We start from the raw sequence: 24002 nt of genomic DNA on the forward strand, positions 1-24002 counted from the left end.
CTACGCCAGCCGAAAACTGCGACCCACCGAAAGGAACCCCGAGAATTACAGCTCATTTAAGTTAGAGTTCCTGGCCGTAGTATGGGCAGTCACCGAGCGCTTTAAGCATTACCTCGCTTCTTCTCGATTCACCGTGTACACGGATAACAACCCGTTGACACACCTGGACACGGCAAGACTCGGTGCCCTGGAGCAGAGGTGGATGGCCCGTCTGTCCAACTACGAGTTCACAATCAAATACCGGGCAGGACGCTCCAATACCAACGCGGACGCCCTGTCCAGGATGCCCAACCTGCCGGACGGAGGAGAAGATCCGGAGGGACTGGAGGAAGTTGAACTCCCTGCGTTCCACCGTCATGGGACTATCCAGTATTCCCACCGGGTAAGGAGTAAGCAGGCTGCTACGTTGAACCCCTTACCCCACTACAACTGGGCGGAAACGCAAGACAGCGACCCTGCCGTCCGACTGGTGAAGGAGATGCTGACTCGGCCGGAGGCTCGCCTTGAACCAGACGCTCCGGAGGAAGCCAAACAACTATGGGCAGAGAAGAGTCGACTGTTCCTTTACAAAGGGAAGTTGTGCCGCAGAATGGTTAACTCCCGGACGCATGAATTACTCTGGCAAGTAGTGGTGCCACGAAGAGACGCAGCCATGGTGATGGAGGCATACCACGACGGAGCTGGACACTTCGGGTGGAAGAAGCTGGAGTTCCTGCTGCGCGAGCGGTTCCACTGGGTAGGCATGAGGGGAACCATCGAGAAGTGGTGCAGAGACTGTGGCCCGTGCAACCTGAGAAGGAAGGACCGTGCCAGCCAGAAGACTCCCCTGCAGTCCATCGTCACCCGGCAACCGTTGGAACTGGTAGCCTTGGATCATGTAAAACTGACCCCAAGCAGAAGTGGCTACGCGTTAACCATCGTGGATCATTACTCCCGGTTTCTGGTTGTCGTCCCCGTCAAGGACTTAACGGCTCAAACAGCAGCTAGAGCCTTCCAGCAGCACTTTTGCCGTCCACACGGGTACCCGGACCAAGTGCTGACGGACCAGGGACCTGCCTTTGAAGCGGAGGTCTTCCAGGAATTCTGCAATCTGTATGGCTGCCGGAAGATAAGGACGACACCCTACCATCCGCAAACTAATGGACTTTGTGAGAAAATGAACCAGGTGGTAATGGATCTTCTAAAAATGTTGCCCCTGGAAGAACGCAGTCTGTGGCCTGAGAAGTTGCCCGATCTGGTGGACCTATACAACCACATCCCGGTAGGTTCCACCAACTGTACCCCGGCTTACCTAATGAGGGCAAGACCTGGTAAGTTACCTGTTGACCTGGAAATGGGAGTCCTGACACCCGAGGACACTTCACCAGAAACAGACTGGGACACAGAGAGGCAGCAGCAGTACCGGAGAGTACAGGAGAGCGTGGAGCGAAGTCTCTGTCAGGCTAGGGAAAGACAAGAGAAAACTTACAACCAGTATGCTCCCGCTGTTCCACGGGTACCCGGAGAGCAGGTCTTGAAGAGGAAGAGACGGCTCCACAAGTTGGATGACCAGTGGGAGAAGGACCCGTACACCGTACTGCCCTCAAGCCACGAGAACCCGAAGGTTTGTACCATCAGTAAAGACGGAGGGGAAACCACAGCCATTGTATCCCGGGACCACCTGAAGAAGTGTCCCGAACAACTGAGGAACCCTGAAGAGGAACAAGAAGACCATCGACCCGTAGAGGAAAGGGAAGATATGGTTAGTACTGTGCTCGGGGACTTCCCTCGGTCTTGGACTCAAGTCAATGGTGCAGTTGTGGTACCCGTACTCACCTTCCTCCAACCAGCATCCCAAGCACCTACGGAGCAACAGGTAGAGCTGGAAGAACAGCCGGTCCAGGAGGCAGAAGACTCCACACAAGCAGAACAGGAGGATCAACCCTCTGCTTATAGTGAGCCTGCCGTACCCCTAGTGAGACAAAGAGCCGGTAGACAGCTGCCCAGTTTACCCTTGACAGCTCCTACACCCTGTAGTTCAGGGCCAGACAGTCAGCTCCGTAGGTCCACTAGGGCCACTAGAGGCCAGTTACCCGCACGCTGGAGGATTTGAAGTGTATAAATTGTTTTATTTATGTTTATCTGTGTATTGGTGCTTGTGTATAATTTTGTGTTTCCAGTTATTTTTAGGAATCCTTGGTGGATTTACCGGGAATCCTTGTACATAGTTGGAGCGTAACCCAGGATGGACTAGAGACTGTTAAGGACTCGGGGTAGGACAGACCCCTACCTGGTTACGCCTCCCTGTTTTGGTGAAATGGACACCTTGCTTTTCTTCAAAGACTGCACCCGGTTACGGACATGCCGTGACCACCTTTATGTGTTTCTTCTTATTGTACTGTTATTGTTGTTATATCTTGTTATGTTTTTCTAAAATATGTTTAGTCCCGGAGTACTAAATTTCACTAGGGGGGAATGTGGCACCCCAGGGGTCTGGTTTCCCACAGTAATGTAATGTTATGTCTGAGAGCAGGTGGGAGGTCCTTTGGTCAGGGATCCTGTGCATGCCACACCTCCTGCCCAGTCTTGGGAGGGGAAGAACTTCCCCTATATAAACCTAGGGCTGAGGCAGGGTTAGTGAGTAGAGAAGAAGTAGAGAAGAGAAACAGTCATAGGAAGAAACAGCAGAAGCTCAGTGGGAGCAATACTACTACGAGTCAGGGGCTGGCAGCTGCAGAGCTCGCCCTGACTGAGAAGCTTTCTTACCGGACCCGGCGTCCGAGGCTGTGGGGACTAACTCTTACCCAGCAGCAGAAGCCGACCGGCAGGGGATTTCAGGTCCTCAGGCCCAGAAACCCGAAGGCACGGTCACACGCGTGGGACCAGCACCGCCATCGTGGAGCGGAAGCCATTAGAAGGCCCCGAGTCACCGGCCATACGGGTGAGCACCACACGGTACACTCAGGGACATGGGCTACTTATATCCGCTTCTAGCAAGGTAGCCAGAAGAGTACAGTCAGTTTGGGAGGCCTACAACTCCGCCTGGCCAGGGGAGATCCCATCTGCTCAAGGACTGACCAGGCCCCGTTCGCTAGCAAGTACTCCGGGAGGGTCTATCGTTGTTACCAGTAAAGACCCTGAATTACACCGCACCGTCTCTGAGTGGTTCCTGCTACCCCCATCTTCCACGTCGGCTGCCCTGAGGCCATACCCCTCCCGTTGGGGGTTATACTATCACGCTGCACAATTCTACACCGGCCTCAGCGGTCTGCCCTGCAGCGGCAGCTCCATAGCTGCAAATCAACGGGTGGCGTAGTCGACACTCAAATAACATCTATCAAGACTGCCACACACTGAGTTTGACTCCCTGGGCACGGACCGGGTCCCCGCCACTCGGAGACTACAACCCTCATCTGATCCGGTTCCGGGTAAGCCCCCGTGCGCGAGATGCTGCGCGACACAGCAGGCCCAGGGGCGCGTCATATACACATACATACAGATATATAAAAATACACACTGCACACACATACAGTATATATATATATATATATATATATATATATATATATATATAGTTACATATATACACTGCACATATGTTTACATACAGTTCAAAAACGCACCATACACACTCATGCTGCACTTTTAACATATATGCAGCCATTTCACACATGTATACACACAATTACACAATTATACGTACACTGACCATATGAAATAAATAACGCCCCTCTTTTCTGGCACATACTTGTAGCTTCTTCAGCGTTTAGTTTCTCATGTTGTGGTGACATGGGGGAGGGGCACAATCACTACTCCAGGAGGCTTCAGTGGGGGGGAGGGGTGAAGGAGGAAACACAGGAGAAGCCTCCAGCTCACTGAGTTATGGAGCACAATCAGCACATACCCAGAGCCGCACGAGGGACTGAACACATCCAGTTCAGTCACAGTGCCTGGGCTCAGACCCGCAGACTGCCGTTCACTTTCCTTGATGCATTGCATCACGGGAGAGTGACGTCAGCACAGCAGAGAAGCCGGGGAATCCCCATCCCTGCCTGGAGGAGACTTCAGCTGAAGTCGCTCAGGTGGATCAGACGCTCGTGCAAGAAAGGGAGTTTTTCTCCTACCTACTTAATTTAAATACCCCCCCCCCCCCCTCCACTGCCCTTCCCTGCACAGCGCCCTGTGACGTGCAGTCTAGGTCTGGAGATCCAGCGCATGTGCAATGCGCCTATAACGTAAGGAGCATTTTTTTCTCTCTGGCATATTTTACACGGCTGGGCTCTAGTGCGCAGGTGCCGGGGAGTCACTGCGACCTCCGGCGTGCTCAACAATAAGGTTTGGTCTCCGCTTCCTCCCGACATCCTGATAGTTAGGAACTATATTGTATATACACGTGTATAAATATATACAATATAGTTCTTAACTATCAGCATGTCGGGAACCTTATTGTTGAGCACGCCGGAGGTCACTGGAGTGGAAGTCGCAGTGACTCCCCGGCGCCTGCGCACTAGAGCCCAGCAGTGTAAAATAGGGAAGGGAGAAAAAACAACGCGCCTTGCGTTATAGGCGCATTGCGCATGCGCGGGTTCTGCAGCCATGGCAGGGGAAGGAGGGAATATTTAAATTAAGTAGGTAGGCAGGAATTTTTTGGCGTCCCCCAGACCCCAAGCATAGGAATTTTATAAAAAGATATTTCAAAGCAAGCAGACCTCTACTATGGGCCATACAGGTAAGTATAGATTTACATTTCTATCACCTGTATGCCCATAGTAGAGGTCTGATAAGTCCTAGGGGGTGACAGATTCCCTATAAAGCTTGTGTCGTGGTTGGCCTCTGGCCCCGTGTGTCATGTGTTGGGTTTGCCCACCTTGGGTCCTCCTGAAGGAGGGAGTAGGAGTGATCTTTTTATTTTGTGCTTTTGGCTTCTTGTCCAGTGATAGGGGCAGATCTCATTCTCTCAGGTGCTTCCAAAGTTTCAGGAAAATCATATTACCGGTACGTTATTAGCATCATTTTTTTGCATAAAAGAAAAAGCATTTCCATATTGATGGTAGAAATAGAGACATGGATCAGGTTGAAAATTGGTCTGTCTGAATTTTTTCTTGGATGCAAAAAGCAAACCTGGTTGTCTGAATGAGGCCCAAGAGACATTTTCTTAGAAATGTATTTCTGTAAAGGGATCACTGTGCAAAGGCAAGTGATGCAATGGACTGTTGATGATATCACGTGCCCTATGATGTCATCATTACTGTCACTTTTTTATGAATCCATATTTCAAGATCAACAAGAAATTAATAAAAAGACAAAAAACCCTGTCCCCTTCTATAATTATAATACACATTTAAAGAGGCCTTTTTATTTCATGTATATTACCTACTGCTCTATGGACTAAAAGAAAACACAGGACTTCTTACTGCCATTCTGACCGCATTAACCTTTTAAGGACTATGGGATTTTTTTTTACATTTGTTTTTTATCCCCTTCTTCCCAGAGCCATAACTTTTTTGATTTTTCCATCAATATGGCCATGTGAGGCCTTGTTTTTTTGTGGGACGAGTTGTACTTTTGAACTACACCATTTCTTTTACCATATTTTGTACTGGAAAACAGGAAAAAAATTCCAAATGCCGTGAAATTGCAAAAAAAAGTGCAATTCCACAATTGTTTTTTTTACCATATGCATTAATTGCTGAAACTGACCTGACATTATGATTCCCAGATCATACTGAGTTCTTAGCAAACATGTATAGGTTATTTTTTATTTAAGTGGTGAAAAAAAATCCGAAGTCTGTAAAAAAAAAAATGGCGCCATTTTCCGAGACCCGTAGCGTCTCCATTTTTTGTGATCTGGTGTTTGGGGAGAGTTTACTTTTTGCGCGCAAAGCTGATGTTTTTATTGATACCATTTTAGGGTAGATACAATGTTTTGATCGCCCGTTATTGTATTTTAATGCAATGTTGCGAAGACCAAAAAAAAAGTAATTCTGGCGTGTTGACTTTTTTCCCCGTTATGCCGTTTACAGATCGGATTAATTCTTTTTATATTTTGTTAGATCGGGTGATTCTAAACACGGCGATACCAAATATGTGTATTTATTTTTTTAAATTGTATTTATTTTGAATAGGGCAAAAAGGGGTGATTTGAAATTTTTATATTTTTAAACATATTTTTTTTTTACTTTTTACCTCCTCCAATAGTCTTCATGGGAGACTAGAAGCTGCGATCTTCTGATCGCTTGTGTTACCATTTGTGTAACAAAAATGCTCATCTGCTATGAGCACCAACCACCGGGCAGTTTGGCAATGAGAACCATATGGGTCATGCCAAACCATCAGTGCCCTGTGATCATGTGACAGGGACGCACATCCGGTTTGCTCGAGTTAAATGCCGCTGTCAGAGATTGACAGCGGCATTTAACTAGCTAACAGCTGCGGTTGAATCGTGAATCCAACCATGGCTGTTAGGGGCCCATGACAGCTGATCAGATTAGTGATCAGCTGTGATGGTCCGGAAAAGGTGCGGGTCCATCGACGGAGCCCGCACCAAAGAGGGGGAGGCGACCTATGACATGTATACACGTCATTGGTCGTTAAGGGGTTAAACTACAACTCCAATGTCAGCCCCTAATTCAATAGGAACAAAAGAGCTGACAACAGAGAATGAAAATAATATAATTTGTCCACGTAAATGGCAAAACTACCCAAAAATGGAGCCACATAAAGATGTCCCAACTTGATCACCCACTTTCTACATGCCTTATAAGAGCATAGGGATTGCATAGAGGGTGAGCTACATTGAAGACTTCCATAGTGAGGAGCCAGTGCACAGAGCTGAAAGACTCCTAACAAACATGTTTTATTACATTGTCATCCTCCTACTATAGGTGTCCTGTAGGGGTTATTACTTCCTCAGCAATATAGCAGCTAATTGCTAGGAGATTTAGCTGCCATACCCGTTAATATCAACTGATCGTCAGCAACTCCTCATTTAGGCAAGGAGTTATCCTGAAAATGTCTTATTACAGTATTCCCGGCAATCCATGATAAATCCGGTGGATGCGCTATAAGTATACCAAAGCTTAAAAGTAAAGAGTGGCCTACCTGGAATTGTCCCCTTCCAGCTGTCAGGTCCTAGTGACACAAGATGGCTCCCGTGCAGAACTTTATACATCTTACTCCAATTGTGATGTTCCTTTTGTCTAAAGACACAAAATAATTCAGGTTTAGAAATTTGTACATTCTATTCCAATTGTAATGTCATAGAATGTCAATGATGTTACATGACCTGTGATAGTGCAAAAAAACACTGCACTACTGGACCAAGGTGCACGAGTAGGGTCCAATACCGTGATTGTATAGAGAAAATCTCGGCATTCAAAGGCTTATGTTCATCAGAAAATATAATTTAATAGCAGTCCACAGCAAAGAAAAGTGTTTCGGTCAACATGACCGTCATCAGTGACTGCAATATGAGACAAAACAAAACAAAACATGACCTAAACAATTTTGTTATGTACATAATAGATAAATAAAAATTGGTCACAGTATCGAGTTCACGGGCCAAAAAACCATATGCAGGCAAAGATAATAGGATGTACAGAAGTAACCCCTACCCAATACCTGGGAGTAGTATGGGCGAGACATTGCGTCCTCACTCTCCTTTGCCCATACTACTCCCAGCTATCGGGTAGGTGCTGTTTCTGTACATCCTATTATCTTTGCCTACATATGTTTTTTTGACCCGTGAACTTGACACTGTGACCAATTTTTATTTAGCTATTATGTATATTGCGAATTGTTTGTGTCATGTTTTGTTCTTTCTCATATTACAGTCACTGATGAAGGTCTACTGTGGACTACTATTATATTATATTTTCTAATGAACATAAGCCTTTGAGTCCCGAGGTTTTCTCTATACATGCCCTGTGATATCATCAAAACGGTCACTGTGTTTTTTATGGATCCAATTTTCAACATTAACAAGAAATGTATAAAAAGACAAAACCCCCTACCTCGTTTTATAATTGTAAGACACAGATTTAAAGAAACCCTTTTATTTTATCTATATTACCTACTGCTCTATGTACTAAAAGAAAATACAGGACTCCTTACTGCCATTCCTGACCGCAGTGAACTACAACTCCAATGTCAGCCCATAATTCAATAGGAACCAAAGATCTGACAACAGAGAATGAAAATAAAAAAAATTGTCCACATAAATAGCAAAACTACCCAAAAATGGAGCCACATAACGATGCCCCAACTTGACCACCCCCACCCACCTAATATCAACTGATCGTCAGCAATTTCTCATTTAGGCAAGGGGTTGTCCTGAAAATGTCTTATTACAGAGTGTTCCCGGCAATCCATGATAAATCCGGTGGATGCGCTATAAGTATACCAAAGCTTAAAAGTAAAGAGCTACTTACCTGGACTCGTCCCCTTCCAGCTGTCAGGTCCTAGTGACACAAGATGGCTCCCGTGCAGAACGTTCTACATTCTATGTGATGTCATGTGCCTTGCGATGTCATCATAGCTATCACTGTCATTTCAAATTTACAACTGCAAGAAAAAGTTGATTTCATTGTTTAAAAAAAACCATGGTGGGTAATTGCAGCCTGTGATTATTTTACATACTGTTATTAATATTTATTGTGTCCTTCACTGCCGCCTCCTGCACTGCGCTTTATATACTGTTTATTTTAATAATGGACAATTCACAAGCCCTGCATGTAGAATATATAGTTAATGGCCTCTGATGAATGACTAGATGCCTATTAGAGCAATAAGATATACTTTAGCAACACCATCTCTATTTCTACAATCTTTTGGTTGAGTCTAAGGCTGCGTGCCCACGTTGCGGATTACAAGCGTTTTTGATGCGGAATTTCCGCAGCGGAAACGCTTGTAAAACGCTTGGTAATCCGCACCCCATGGTCCCCACTGGGATTCCGCAATTTCAATGCACATGCTGCGGATTTTTCCGCAGCGTTTATGCCGCGTTCAAAAATCCGCAGCATGTCAATTAATTTTGCGTTTCCGCAAGCGGAATTGCCTTTGTCCAATGCATAAAAAACGCAAGGCAATTCCGCATGTGGAAAACGCGCGATAAAAGCGAGAAAAACGCGCGATAAACGCGTGCGGAATTCCGCATGCGTTTTTCCGGGAGAGGACTTGCAGAAATGAAGCAGAAATTTTCTGCTTCATTTCTGCAACGTGGGCACATAGCCTAAGGCTGTGTGCGCACTATGTGTTTTTCAAGCGTTTTTGATGCGGAATTTCCGCAGCAGAAACGTTTTAAAAATGCTTGGTAATCCGTGCCCCATGATCCCCAATGAAAATCTGCATGTTCTGTGCCCGTGCTGTGAAAAATCCGCAGCATGTCCATTATTTGTGCGTTTCTGCATGCGGATTTGAGGTCCCAATGCACTTGAAAAACGCAAGTCAAATCCGCATGTAAAAACGCTGCAAAAACGCGTCAAAAAACCCGTGTAAAATCCGCAAGCGTTTTTGACTGCCAGGAACATGCAGAAACGCTGCAGAAATTTTCTGCTTCATTTCTGCATCGTGGGCACATACCCTAAGGGTATGTGCCCACGATGCAGAAATGCTCAGGATTTTTTCCTGAGCGTTTCTGCATCTCTCTGGCAGGAAAAAACGCATGCGGATTGTACATGCGGTTTCCTGCCAGGGACATGCGGAAATGAAGCGGTCTTCACTTTCATTTCCGCATGCGGGTTGACAAGCGCTTCCCAAGCGATTTTAGCATCACTTGGAAAGTGCTTGTCAACTTCACACTATATAAATCCATGCAACCGGCATGGATTTATATAGTGTGTGATGTCAAAAAATAAAAAATAAATCTATACGTTACCATCTGATGGCCCCCGGTGTCCTGCTTCATCGGTCCCGGCTGCCGGCAGTGAAGACTGTAGGACCTTCCGACGTCAGCGTCACGTGACCCGTCACATGACTCTGACGTCGGCGAAGGTCCTTCATTCAACCGCGAAGTGCGCGGGAAGCCGGCAGGACGCAGCGCGGGCCGTCAGAAGGTGAGAATATATATATTTTTTATTTTATTCTTTTTTTTTTAATGGTACCTGGGTCTGGATGAGAGTCCTCTCATCCACACCCGGGTACCATCCGCACATTAGACCGCATGAAAAGCGCGTCAACATATACAGTGATGCGGATTCCATGCGGTCTAATGCAAGTCAATGGCGGCAAAAGAGCAGCGTTTCCGCAAAATTAATTGACATGCTGCGGATTTTTGACCGCAGCGTTTACGCTGCGGAAAAATCCGCATCATGGGCACAGCACATGCGGATTTCCATTGGGGAACATTGCTGCCCTTCTACCATGCGGTTTTCATGCGTTTCCGCGGCGTTTCCGCAACTGCAAAAACGCCGCGGAAACGCATGAAAAACGCATCGTGTGAACTCAGCCTAAGGGCTCATACTCATCTGCGTTTAAATCACACGAGTGCAATCCGATAAAAAAAAATCAGATTGCACTCTGACTCTTGTTATTGAATGATTATGTGTTCATCTGTGATTTTTTTTTTTCCAGCTCGGATCGGACTGAGGAAAAAAAAAAATCGCAGCATGCTGCAAGTGGCTGCATATATCAGACGAGACTCACCAATGCAAGTCAATGTGTGCGAGAAAAAAATGCACAGCACACGGACCATGCTTATGCCATCCGTATAGCGTCCGTATAATACGCATCTATGTAACACCTTTCAATGGCTGTGGCAGCATCTCAGCACACAAATCCTGTGTCTCAGATCTTTGTCTGGCCTTGTCTTCTGTGTTTTGGCCATCATGCCAACAAGACAAGGGTGATTGGGGCAAGAGACATGCTGGTGAGAAGGTTGTTGGCTGCCATGATGCTGGCACTGGAGGTGGCTGCCGTGATGGTGTCACTGTAGGTGGTGGTGGCTGCTGTGATGCTGTGACTGGAGGTAGTGGTGGTGGCTGCTGTGATGCTGGTACTGGAGGTGGTGGTGGTGACTGCTGTGATGCTGGCACTGGAGGTGGTGGCTGCCGTGATGGTGGGTCTGCTGAGTGCCCTTCTTGGGGATCTAATGACCGGTTTTTGTTGTCCTCAGAAAGCTGCTACCTTTCGAGGAATTAAAAAACGGCCATTGGTGAATTTGGTGTCGCGGCTTAAGACAAAACAATTTGGAGGGCAGCCCTGGTCTGCAGCCTCAATGAAAAGGGAACATGCCTGAAATAATGGGCCAGGCTCAGACAAAAACTCTCCTCATCATTATCACTCACAGGCATTCCCATGTCACGTACGCCAGTGATGGTGGGGTAAACCTCCTTCGGCAGTAGCAATTCTGGCTTATTAGTGCATGAGGGGAGGTGTTGAGGGGCTGTGGTATACTGGTGCTCTCCGCAGGCTCTTCTTCTTTCTGGCCCCCAGCTCCGGCCTCCACTTCAGATTCCTCTCTGGCCTCCAGCACCTCCGAGCTAGAGGTATTTCCCTTTTTGGCCCAGTCAGATCTGTAAGGTCAGCGATGACAGAGAAAAAAGCACTTTTAGTATGCAAAATCCTAATAAAACCATTACAACAAATAAAACTGAAAAAGATAGCCACTTACGGGTGAAAATCTAGGACTAGGGTCAAAAACTGGAACCGGTCATAATATAGGTATGGCCTTTCTTTTTAAGAGCGACATCACCACTCTTCCTACCCTGTTGTTGCTCGCGGCTTCACTGGTCCCGGCAACTGCTCCATAATCTTGTCACTACACCCACTGGAAAGAAAAGTGGAAGAGATTATATAAAATTTTTATAGGTAAAGGATGCTATATGTAATAACATATATAGTGTGTATTCTAATATCACTGCTAGCAGGGGCTAGCTGGCAAATTTTAGCCTTGGGGGCAAGCACACAGCAGTGGTCCATGAGTAGCGGCCCATCCTTAAAGGGGTTTTCCCACGAGCAAAAGTATATTTTAATCAATAGATCTTGGAGTAATAATAATTTCCACAATTGGATGTGATATAATAATGTTCCTGTGCTGAGATAATCTTATAAATGTGCTCCTGCTGTGTACTGTGTAGTGGCTGTGTCTGACCATGCTATGCTGGAACAGGGTCTGATCATACCACATCTCCTGGGCAGGGGGGCAGAAAAAGAGAGGATACAGGCAAGACAGTAGGGGATCACAGCTGATTCTTTTTGTGAGTAAAACATTTCACTGCCTGTTTTTAAACAATATTTTAGCTCAAAGAAAGACTCAGCTGTGATCCCCTGATGTAATATCTATATACTCTCTTTATATATAGAAGATTAGCGTGCACACAGCCTGTAGGTCAAGGTGCAAGTACACAGGATGTGGAATCCCCAGAATCGGCGTATATTAAATCACTGCACATTCTAGTTTCAAGATGCAAACTAAGGTCTATTTGAAGACGTGCAATAAGATACATTTAGGGTGCAGGGAATAATGCAACAGTAAATGAACGTTTCGACCCTTTGTTTGCATCTTGAAACTAGAGTGTGCAGTGATTTAATCTCCGCTATATACTCTTTTACTTCCTCTCCTGCCCAGGAGCTGTGGTATGATCTGACCATGTCCCTGTTAAGACACAATCATTACACAGTACACAGCAGGGACACATTGATAAGATTATCTCAGTACAGGGACATTTTATTCAAATACATCCAATTGTGGAACGTATTATTATTCCAAGATCTATTGATTAAAATATACTTTTGTTCTTGGAAAACCCCTTTAATATGTTTATTACCAGCAGCTTCATAGGCTGGGCAGCACGGTGGCGCAGTGGTTAGCACTGCAGCCTTGCAGCGCTGGGGTCCTGGGTTCAAATCCCACCAAGGAAAACATCTGCAAGGAGTTTGTATGTTCTCCCTGTGTTTGCGTGGGTTTCCTCCGGGTTCTACGGTTTCCTCCCACACTCCAAAGACATACTGATAGGGAATCTAGATTATGAGCCCCGATGGGGACAGCGTCGATAATGTATGTAAAGCGCTGCCGAATATGTTAGCGCTATTTAAAAAAAAAAATAAAGATTATTATTATTATAGGCTATATTCACAAAAACGTATTGTCTAAGTGCTGCCCGTGGAAAAAAATGACAGCACTTGGTCCAGTTCAGGAGAGTATTTAAAAATGGTAATACATAAGCATAATATGTACAATGTCTGACCACTACAAAGCAGATTTAGCTTGTTAGAGGTGTAATGGAAGTAATCCAAGGTACGCTGTGCTTTTCTACACTACTAAAAACAGAGTAAAGGTGGCCACACATAAGCACAGGTCTGCCAGATAGATACCTATGAATTATTATTTTGTGTATTTTTTCCTACATACTTGATCGAGCAAGTCATAGTAACATAGTTTGTAAAGCCGAATAAAGACTTGCGTCCATCTAGTTCGACCTGTTAGTTCTGTAATTGCTAAAGTTGATCCAGAGGAGGGCAAAAACCCCAAATGATTTAGCCAATCTTCACCTGAGGAAAAATTCCCTCCCGACTCTGAAACCAGCAGTCAGAATAAATCCCTGTATCAACCTACTATTTTATTTTATTTTTAAGTATATGCTGAAATCTGCCTGGTATCTAGAAATGCATCCAGTCCCCGCTTGAACTGGTTTAGTGAATCTGACATTACCGTCTCCTCACTCAGTGAATTCCATATTCTCACTGCTCTTACTGTAAAGAACCCCTTCCTATGCTGGTGCTGGAACCTTTTCTCTTCCAGTCTTAGTGAATGCCCTCTTGTTACTGTAATATCCCTCCTTTTGAACAAATCCCGGGCAAGATCTCTATACTGTCCCCTAACATATTTGTACACATTTATTATGTCCCCCCTCAACCTTCTCTTTTCCAGGCTGAATAGTCCTAGTTTTGCCAACCTCTCTGGGTATTGCCGTCCCTCCATTCCCTTTATTAATTTTGTTGCCCTCCTTTGTACCTTTTCAAGCTCATTTATATCCTTTCTATATATTGGGGCCCATAACTGAGCACAGTATTCCAAGTGTGGTCTGACCAGTGCTTTGTACAGTGGAAGAACAATGTTCTCATCCTTTGCAGCTATACCTCTTCTGATACATCCCATTACCCTGTTTGCCCTTACAGCAGCGGCCTGACTTTGGGCACTCCCAATTTAGTTTGCTATCAATCAAGATGCCCAAGTCCTTCTCCATCTCTGAATTCCCCAATGATTTCCCATTCAGTGAGTACTGGTGACTTCCATTTTTCCTTCCCATATGTATGACCTTACATTTCTCCTCGTTAAACCTCATTTGCAATTTAATGCTCCATCTACCCAGCTTATCCAAATCCCTCTGTAGGTCTGCACTGTCCTCTTTTGTATTAATTGTTTTACATAACTTTGTGTCATCTGCAAATATTGATATTTTACTATTTATCCCGTTCACTATGTCATTAATAAAGATATTAAATAACATTGGGCCTAGTACAGACCCCTGTGGTACCCCACTAGTGACGCTTACCCAATCTGAGTATATTCCATTTATAACCACCCTCTGCCTTCTATCCCTTAGCCAGTTTGCTACCCACTTGCAAACATTTTCCCCCAGCCCCATCATTCTCATTTTGTATACCAACCTATTATGTGGCACGCTATCGAACGCTTTTGAGAAGTCGAGATACACGACATCCACTGGTTCCCCCTGATCTACTCGAGAGCTAACCTCCTCGTAGAAGTCAATCAGGTTTGTTTGGCAGGAGCGATTCCTCATGAATCCATGTTGGTTCGGGATTAAAAGATTATTAGCATCAAGATGCTCCGTAATTGCCTCTTTAATGAAGCTTTCAAAAATTTTGCCCACAACGGACGTCAGACTCACCGGCCGATTGTTTCCGGCGTCACTTTTTGCTCCCTTTTTGAATATTGGCACTACAATCGCCTGTCGCCAATCAAGTGGTACAGACCCAGTCTCAACAGAGTCCTTAAATATAAGATATAACGGTCTGTCTATCACATTACTTAGTTCCCTTAGTACCCGTGGGTGTATGCCATCAGGTCCTGGTGATTTGTTTATTTTAATGTTACTGAGGCGTTTCTGTACCTCAACTTGGGTTAGATTAGTCATACTTAGTGGAGGATTAAGCTTGTCACTTCTCATTTCTCCTGTTAGTTCTATTTCCTTTGTGAAAGTTGTCAAAAAAAAATTATTTAATAGATTAGCTTTATCCTCATCCTTCTCTATGATTTTGCCTTCCTCACTTTTTATCGGTCCAATATTATCCGATTTAATCCTTTTACTATTTATATACGTAAAGAACAGTTTGGGATTTGATCTACTTTCCCTAGCAATACGTCTCTGTTTCCTCCTTCGCTATTTTTATTTGTTTTTTACAGGTTCTCATTTTTTCCTTGTAACACATTAGTGCCTCCTTACTGTTTTCCTGTTTTAATCTCTTGAATGCCTCTTTTTTGCTATTTAACGCCCCTTTTACGTTCTTATTCAACCATATTGGTTTCCTCTTATTTCTGGCCCTATTATTCCCATACGGTATATACCTCTCGCACTGAGTATTCAGAATTCTTTTGAAGGTTTCCCATTTACTATTCGTATTCCTTTGATTAAGTACTTTGTCCCAGTCAATAAGTTGAAGGTTTTCTATCAGCTGATCAAACTTCGCCCTCCTAAAGTTTAATGTTTTTGTTGTTCCCTTATTGATAACCCTACTGAAGGGCATTTTGAAGTCGATAATATTATGGTCGCTATTACCTAGGTGCCCCCCTATCTGTACCTCAGTTATTCTATCAGGCCTATTAGTCAATATTAAGTCCAACACGGCCTTCCCTCTCTTTGGTTCCTGCACTAGTTGGGAGAGATAATTATCCTTAATATTTGTCAAGAACCTTTTTCCTTTCTGAGATCTACAGGTTTCTGTTTCCCAGTCAATATCCGGGTAGTTGAAATCCCCCATTACAATCACTTCATTATGTTTTGCTACTTTGTCTATTTGTCCTAATAGCAGATTCTCATTCTCCTCTGTTATATTTGGTGGCTTATAGCAGACCCCCAGTAATATTTTATTATTATTTTTTGCCCCCTCTATCTCTACCCTCATGGACTCGACCCCCTCTTCTCCCTCTCCTATATCTTCCCTTAGTCTGGGGTTTAGACATGACTTTACATATAAGCAGACTCCTCCGCCTTTCCCCTGTTTCCGGTCCCTTCTAAATAAACTATAATAAATTTACCGCCCAGTCGTAGCTATCGTCTAGCCAAGTCTCTGTTATACCTACGATGTCATACCTCTCCTCCGATATAAGCGCCCGCAGCTCATCCGCCTTATTGGTCAGGCTTCTTGCGTTGGTCAGCATGCAAGATAAAACTTTGGGGTTATTTAGCATCCTATTCTTCTCTAACGATCTAACTGTACTATCCCCACCCCCCTCTCCACCCTCATTATATTCACTTCTCCCCTTCCCCCTTGCTTGCCTCACATCCCACCTATTTCCTTGGTTCCCCCCCCCGCCTCTAGTTTAAAAACTCCTCCAACCTATTAGCCATCTTCTTCCCCAGCACCGCTGCACCCTCCCCATTGAGGTGCAGCCCGTCCCTACGGTAGAGCCTGTAGCCGACCGCGAAGTCGGCCCAGTTCTCCATGAACCCAAACCCTTCTGCCTTGCACCAACTCTTTAGCCACTTATTCACCTCCCTAACTTCCCATTGGCGCTCCTGTGTGGCTCGCGGGATTGGTAGTATTTCTGAGAAAACTACCTTGGAGGTCCTTGCCCTAAGCTTCCCTGAAATCATTTTTAAGGACCCTCCATCTACCACTCACTTTGTCATTGGTGCCGATGTGGACCATGACCGCTGGGTCTTCGCCAGCCCCACCCAGTAACCTGTCAACCCAATCCGCGATGTGCCGGACTCGAGCGCCAGGGAGGCAGCACACCGTTCGGCGATCCCGGTCTTTGTGACAGATTGCCCTGTCTGTCCCCCTAATAATAGAGTCACCCACTACCAGGACCTGTCTTGCCTGCCCTACACTTCCCCCCTCCCCCTCATTACTGGGGCATACACTCCCCCGGCGGTCAGAGGATCTGTCGTGCTCCAATAATGCCGGTTCTGAACCAGCCTTCTTATACTTCTTCCCTCTATCCCTCCTAACTGTTATCCAGCTCCCTGCCTGTTCAGCCTGCACTTCCCCTCTATGCTCCACCCCCAGTATTGACCCATTGAGTGTCTGCTCGGTGAGCAGCAAACTCCGTTCCATGTTGTCGATGCTCCTCAGTATCGCTATCTGAGCACTTAGATCCAGAATTTGGGCTTCCAAGTGCACGATATGCTCACATCTCTCGCAGCAGTATGGATCCTCGAGCGGTTGCTCACGGAATGCATACATTGCGCAAGATGTACACTGCACGGCTCCGGCCAACATGGACGTCATTCTAAATATGGGGATACAGTCAGTATATATATACAAGTACAAAACACAATTATTTATATATAGGTGTATGGACGGGGATCAATTAGGGATGTGCAAGTGTATCAATTAGATATCGGCGGGGGATCAATTAAGTATCAAGTATGGACGGGGGAATCAGCTAAGTAGGTCAGGTGGATTAATTAAGTATGGACGGTGTGTCAATTAACTATGGACTGGGGATCAATAAATATGGACTAGGGAAATAATTATTTGTGGACTGGGGAATCAATCAATTAATTATGGACAGGGGGTTAATTAAATATGGATGGGGATAAGGCAAATAAATAGGGACTGGGGATCAGTAAAAGTGGACAGGGGGAATCTATTAAATATGGACAAGGGGGATCAATTGATTATGGGCTGGGGGGGTCGATCAGTTAAATGTGGTCGGGGGGATCAATTTAATATGGACGGGGGTGGTTGGGGGATCAATTAAATGAGGACGGGGGGGTCAATTTAAATGTGGTCAGGGGGATCAGTTAAATATGGACGGGGGGTGATCAGGGGATCAATTTAAATATGGACGGGGGGTGATCAATTAAATATGGACCGGGGGATCACTAAAGATGGCCGGGGGAGTTGTATTAAATATGGATAGGGGGGAGATTGATCAAGTATGGACAGGGGATTAATTTAAATAAGGCCGGGGGGGGAGCACTTAAATATAATACAAATACAATACAGTACAGTACAGTACACACTCGGGTTCAGTAGGGCCGCTTATCGCGGCCTCCTGCCCCTCACTCACCTCCTCTAGGGACGCTGCACGCTATCACAGCGCGCTCGCCCCTCCGGTCGCCTCTTACCGGTCCTCCTGGTCACCTCCTGGTCACCACCACCTGGCGCCCTCCGCCGGCCAGCGCTGCACGCTATCACAGCACTCTCTTGCGCTCGTCCCTCCGGTCGCCTCCTACCGGTCCACTCGGTCACCACCGCCTGGCTCCCTCGCCGGAGGGCCGCGAGCCGAGTCGGACCTCGCCGCCCGCCGCTCACCACAGCCACACCACAGCCCACGTGCTCACACCCCGCGCGCGCTCTCACTTCCGGTCACGTGCTCTCTCTGTAGCTGGGAAGGGGTCAGATGAAAAAGTCCTGGAGATGTTTTTCCCTCCTTCCCAGCTCCTACAGCAGCACAAACTCCCAGCACCAACAGGCTCCTCCTCTTCCTCTTCCTGTCTGGAGCTCAATGCACCTCCTCCTCCTTCCTCTACATCATCAATGTAGACGTCAACTCCACATTATAGTATATGATGTACGAGTCACTAATTATCATGTGTGTCCCATCTGATGTCTGTGCACACAGTGAATATATTATACCACATACAGTACAATATACATAGGAGAATATATGACTGGTATATAGAGATGAGCAGCTTAATTTGCAGGACCCTGGTCCAGTGGTCAGATGAATATTCAGTGGCTGCTGGATACGAGCCCTGAGAGCCTCCTACCTGACACCATTCTCTTTCTCATCCTTTGATTTGTAGCCAGGCGCAATGTCATGTATGTGTCACGCCAAAAAGATGACATCATGCAAGGACTATAATCAAAAAAGGAGTCAAAGATGCCGGAAGGTAGGCGGAGGCTCGCGGGGCTCCGGTCTGGTGGGCACAGACTATGACGGGACTGTTTGACCAGTGTCCTGCGAATCAATTCACTCATCTGTACTGGAATAAGATATATTATGACTACACACATCAGATATTACATACAGGATAGCATGTGACTGTTATATACCACACTATGAGCACAGACATCAGATATTACACCAGTGACATATTATCCTCTGTGTAACATTGGATGCCTGTATCAAAGTACATCACATCCAGTATACAGCATAATATGTGACGGTATGCGATATACTGTGATACAAACATCAGATATTCATACCTCCCAACTTTTGAAGAACAGAAAGAGGCTATCCGCGGCACATTTTGGCCACGCCCCTGGCCACACCCCAATTCCCACCCATTTAGCATTAGCTTTCTCCCCCGGTAGGATGAGTTGTCAGAGGGGCACTGGCAGAGAGGGAGACGTCCGAGACTGCAGGGCTCAGACCCAAATCCAGGACTGTCCACTGTAAACAGGACAGTTGGGACTAGAGATAAGCGGATGGATTCACGGCTCTCCAGTCCAGTGTCCAGATCAGTGTTACCTGGCGGCTGGACTGGAGGCGGCGAATCTCCTATTTTCCGGTGCAGTGCGGTGTCATCTGTGCGTCCTGCTCATCTCTCGTTGGGACCTGAGGATTATTTTTTGTTCCCTCATTCACAGTTGGAGCCGCCAGAAGTTTCTCATCTTTATGTAGCTTCATTATACGACATCTCGCTTTTTTGTGGGGGCTCATACTGTATATTGGGGGCTATGCAAGGGCTCATACTGTAGGTAGGGGTGGTGTGTGCTAATACTGTATGTACGGGGATGTGTGGGGGCTCATACTGTATATAGGGGGATGTCAGCATACTTAAATCTGCTTAATATTAAGTGATAATATAAATATACAAAAAATATATAATTAATATGTTAATATTAATATTGAGCAGAATTAATTTGAACCTATTGGTTCGGCCTCCACAACAGTCACGGTCTCTCATGTGGCCCCTTGGGAAAATTAATCTCCCACCCCTGCTCTATTTTATATAGCGCTTTACTATACATCACACGGACATCATACACACTGCGGGCACAATCATCACACGGACATCATACACACAGCGGGCACAATCATCACACGGACATCATACACACAGCGGGTACAATCATCACACGGACATCATACACACAGCGGGCACAATCATCACACGGACATCATACACACAGCGGGCACAATCATCACACGGACATCATACACACAGCGGGCACAATCATCACACGGACATCATACATACAGCGGGCACAATCATCACACAGACATCATACACACAGCGGGCACAATCATCACACGACATCATACACACAGCGGGCGCAATCATCACACGGACATCATACACACAGCGGGCACAATCATCACACAGACATCATACACACAGCGGGCACAATCATCACACAGACATCATACACACAGCGGGCACAATCATCACACGGACATCATACACACAGCGGGCACAATCATCACACAGACATCATACACACAGTGGGCACAATCATCACACGGACATCATACACACAGCAGGCACAATCATCACACGGACATCATACACACAGCGGGCGCAATCATCACACGGACATCATACACAGCGGGCACAATCATCACACAGACATCATACACACAGCGGGCACAATCATCACACGGACATCATACACACAGCGGGCGCAATCATCACACGGACATCATACACACAGCGGGCCCAATCATCACACAGACATCATACACACAGCGGGCACAACCATCACACGGACATCATACACACAGCGGGCACAATCATCACACGGACATCATACATACAGCGGGCACAATCATCACACGGACATCATACATACAGCGGGCACAATCATCACACAGACATCATACACACAGCGGGCACAATCATCACACGGACATCATACACACAGCGGGCACAACCATCACACAGACATCATACACACAGCGGGCGCAATCATCACACGGACATCATACACACAGCGGGCACAACCATCACACGGACATCATATACACAGCGGGCACAACCATCACACAGACATCATACACACAGCGGGCACAATCATCACGCAAAACTCATACATAGCGGGCACAATCATCACCCAATCATCACACAGACATCACACACACAGTGGGCACAATCATCACACAGACATCATACAAACAGCGTGTACAATCATCACACGGACATCATACACACTGCGGGCACAATCATCACACGGACATCATACACACTGCGGGCACAATCATCACACGGACATCATACACACAGCGGGCACAAGCATCACACAGACATCAAACATACAGAGGGCACAATCATCACCAGACATCAAACATACAGAGGGCACAATCATCACACGACATCATACACACAGCGGGCACAACCGTCACACGGACATCATATACACAGCGGGCACAACCATCACACAGACATCATACACACAGCGGGCACAATCATCACACAAACCTCATACTTAGCGGGCACAATCATCACACAATCATCACACAGACATCACACACACAGCGGGCACAATCATCACACAGACATCATACACACAGCGTGCACAATCATCACACGGACATCATGCACACTGCGGGCACAATCATCACACGGACATCATACACACTGCGGGCACAATCATCACACGGACAGCATACACACAGCGGGCACAATCATCACACAGACATCATACACACAGCGGGCACAATCATCATACGGACATCATACACACAGCGGGCACAATCATCACACAATCATCACACAGACATCATGCACACAGCGGGCACAATCATCACACGGACATCATACCCACGGCGGGCACAATCATCACACAGACATCATACACACAGCGGGCACAATCATCACACGGACAGCATACACACAGCGGGCACAATCATCACACAGACATCATACACACAGCGGGCACAATCATCATACGGACATCATACACACAGCGGGCACAATCATCACACAATCATCACACAGACATCATGCACACAGCGGGCACAATCATCACACGGACATCATACCCACGGCGGGCACAATCATCACACAGACATCATACACACAGCGGGCACAATCATCACACGGACATCATACACACAGCGGGCACAATCATCACACAGACATCATACACACAGCGGGCACAATCATCACACAGACATCATACACACAGCGGGCACAATCATCACACGACATCATACATACAGCGGGCGCAATCATCACGGACATCATACACACTGCGGGCAAAATCATCACACAGACATCATACACACAGCGGGCACAATCATCACACGGACATCATACACACAGCGGGCACAATCATCACACGGACATCATACACACAGCGGGCACAATCATCACACGGACATCATACACACAGCGGGCACAATCATCACACAGACATCATACACACAGCGGGCGCAATCATCACACGGACATCATACACACAGCGGGCACAATCATCACACGGACATCATACAGACAGCGGGCACAATCATCACACAGACATCATACACACAGCGGACACAATCATCACACAGACATCATACACACTGCGGGCAAAATCATCACACAGACATCATACACACAGCGGGCACAATCATCACACAGACATCATACACACAACGGGCACGGACATCATACACACAGCGGGCGCAATCATCACACGGACATCATACACACAGCGGGCCCAATCATCACACAGACATCATACACACAGCGGGCACAACCATCACACAGACATCATACACACAGCGGGCACAACCATCACACAGACATCATACACACAGCGGGCACAATCATCACACAGACATCAAACATACAAAGGGCACAATCATCACACGACATCATACACACAGCGGGCACAATCATCACACGGACATCATACAGACAGCGGGCACAATCATCACACAGACATCATACACACAGCGGACACAATCATCACACAGACATCATACACACTGCGGGCAAAATCATCACACAGACATCATACACACAGCGGGCACAATCATCACACAGACATCATACACACAGCGGGCACAATCATCACACGGACATCATACACACAGCAGGCACAATCATCACACGGACATCATACACACAGCGGGCGCAATCATCACACGGACATCATACACACAGCGGGCACAACCATCACACAGACATCATACACACAGCGGGCACAACCATCACACAGACATCATACACACAGCGGGCACAATCATCACACAGACATCAAACATACAAAGGGCACAATCATCACACGACATCATACACACAGCGGGCACAATCATCACACGGACATCATACACACAGCGGGCGCAATCATCACACGGACATCATACACACAGCGGGCCCAATCATCACACAGACATCATACACACAGCGGGCACAACCATCACACAGACATCATACACACAGCGGGCACAACCATCACACAGACATCATACACACAGCGGGCACAATCATCACACAGACATCAAACATACAAAGGGCACAATCATCACACGACATCATACACACAGCGGGCACAACCATCACACGGACATCATACACACAGCGGGCGCAATCATCACACGGACATCATACACACAGCGGGCGCAATCATCACACGGACATCATACACACAGCGGGCACAACCATCACACGGACATCATATACACAGCGGGCACAACCATCACACAGACATCATACACACAGCGGGCACAATCATCACACAAAACTCATACATAGCGGGCACAATCATCACCCAATCATCACACAGACATCACACACACAGCGGGCACAATCATCACACAGACATCATACAAACAGCGTGCACAATCATCACACGGACATCATACACACAGCGGGCACAATCATCACACAGACATCAAACATACAGAGGGCACAATCATCACACGACATCATACACACAGCGGGCACAACCGTCAC

General features: G+C 46.4%; 1 long non-coding RNA gene across 1 annotated transcript in view; it reads left to right on the forward strand.

Annotated features, from left to right (window-relative positions):
- Positions 1-4615: 4615 nt before the first annotated feature.
- LOC141165076 (uncharacterized) overlaps positions 4616-24002 on the forward strand; it is a 34168-nt gene continuing 14781 nt past the window's right edge. Inside the window, exon 1 of the long non-coding RNA XR_012251047.1 lies at positions 4616-4974. This is a non-coding gene — a long non-coding RNA (uncharacterized lncRNA). The remainder of the gene's footprint in view (positions 4975-24002) is intronic.

This window comes from Phyllobates terribilis, unplaced genomic scaffold, assembly GCF_046119375.1.
Source record: "Phyllobates terribilis strain yellow unplaced genomic scaffold, ASM4611937v1 Scaffold_11__3_contigs__length_659146591, whole genome shotgun sequence".
Lineage (NCBI taxonomy): Eukaryota > Metazoa > Chordata > Amphibia > Anura > Dendrobatidae > Phyllobates > Phyllobates terribilis.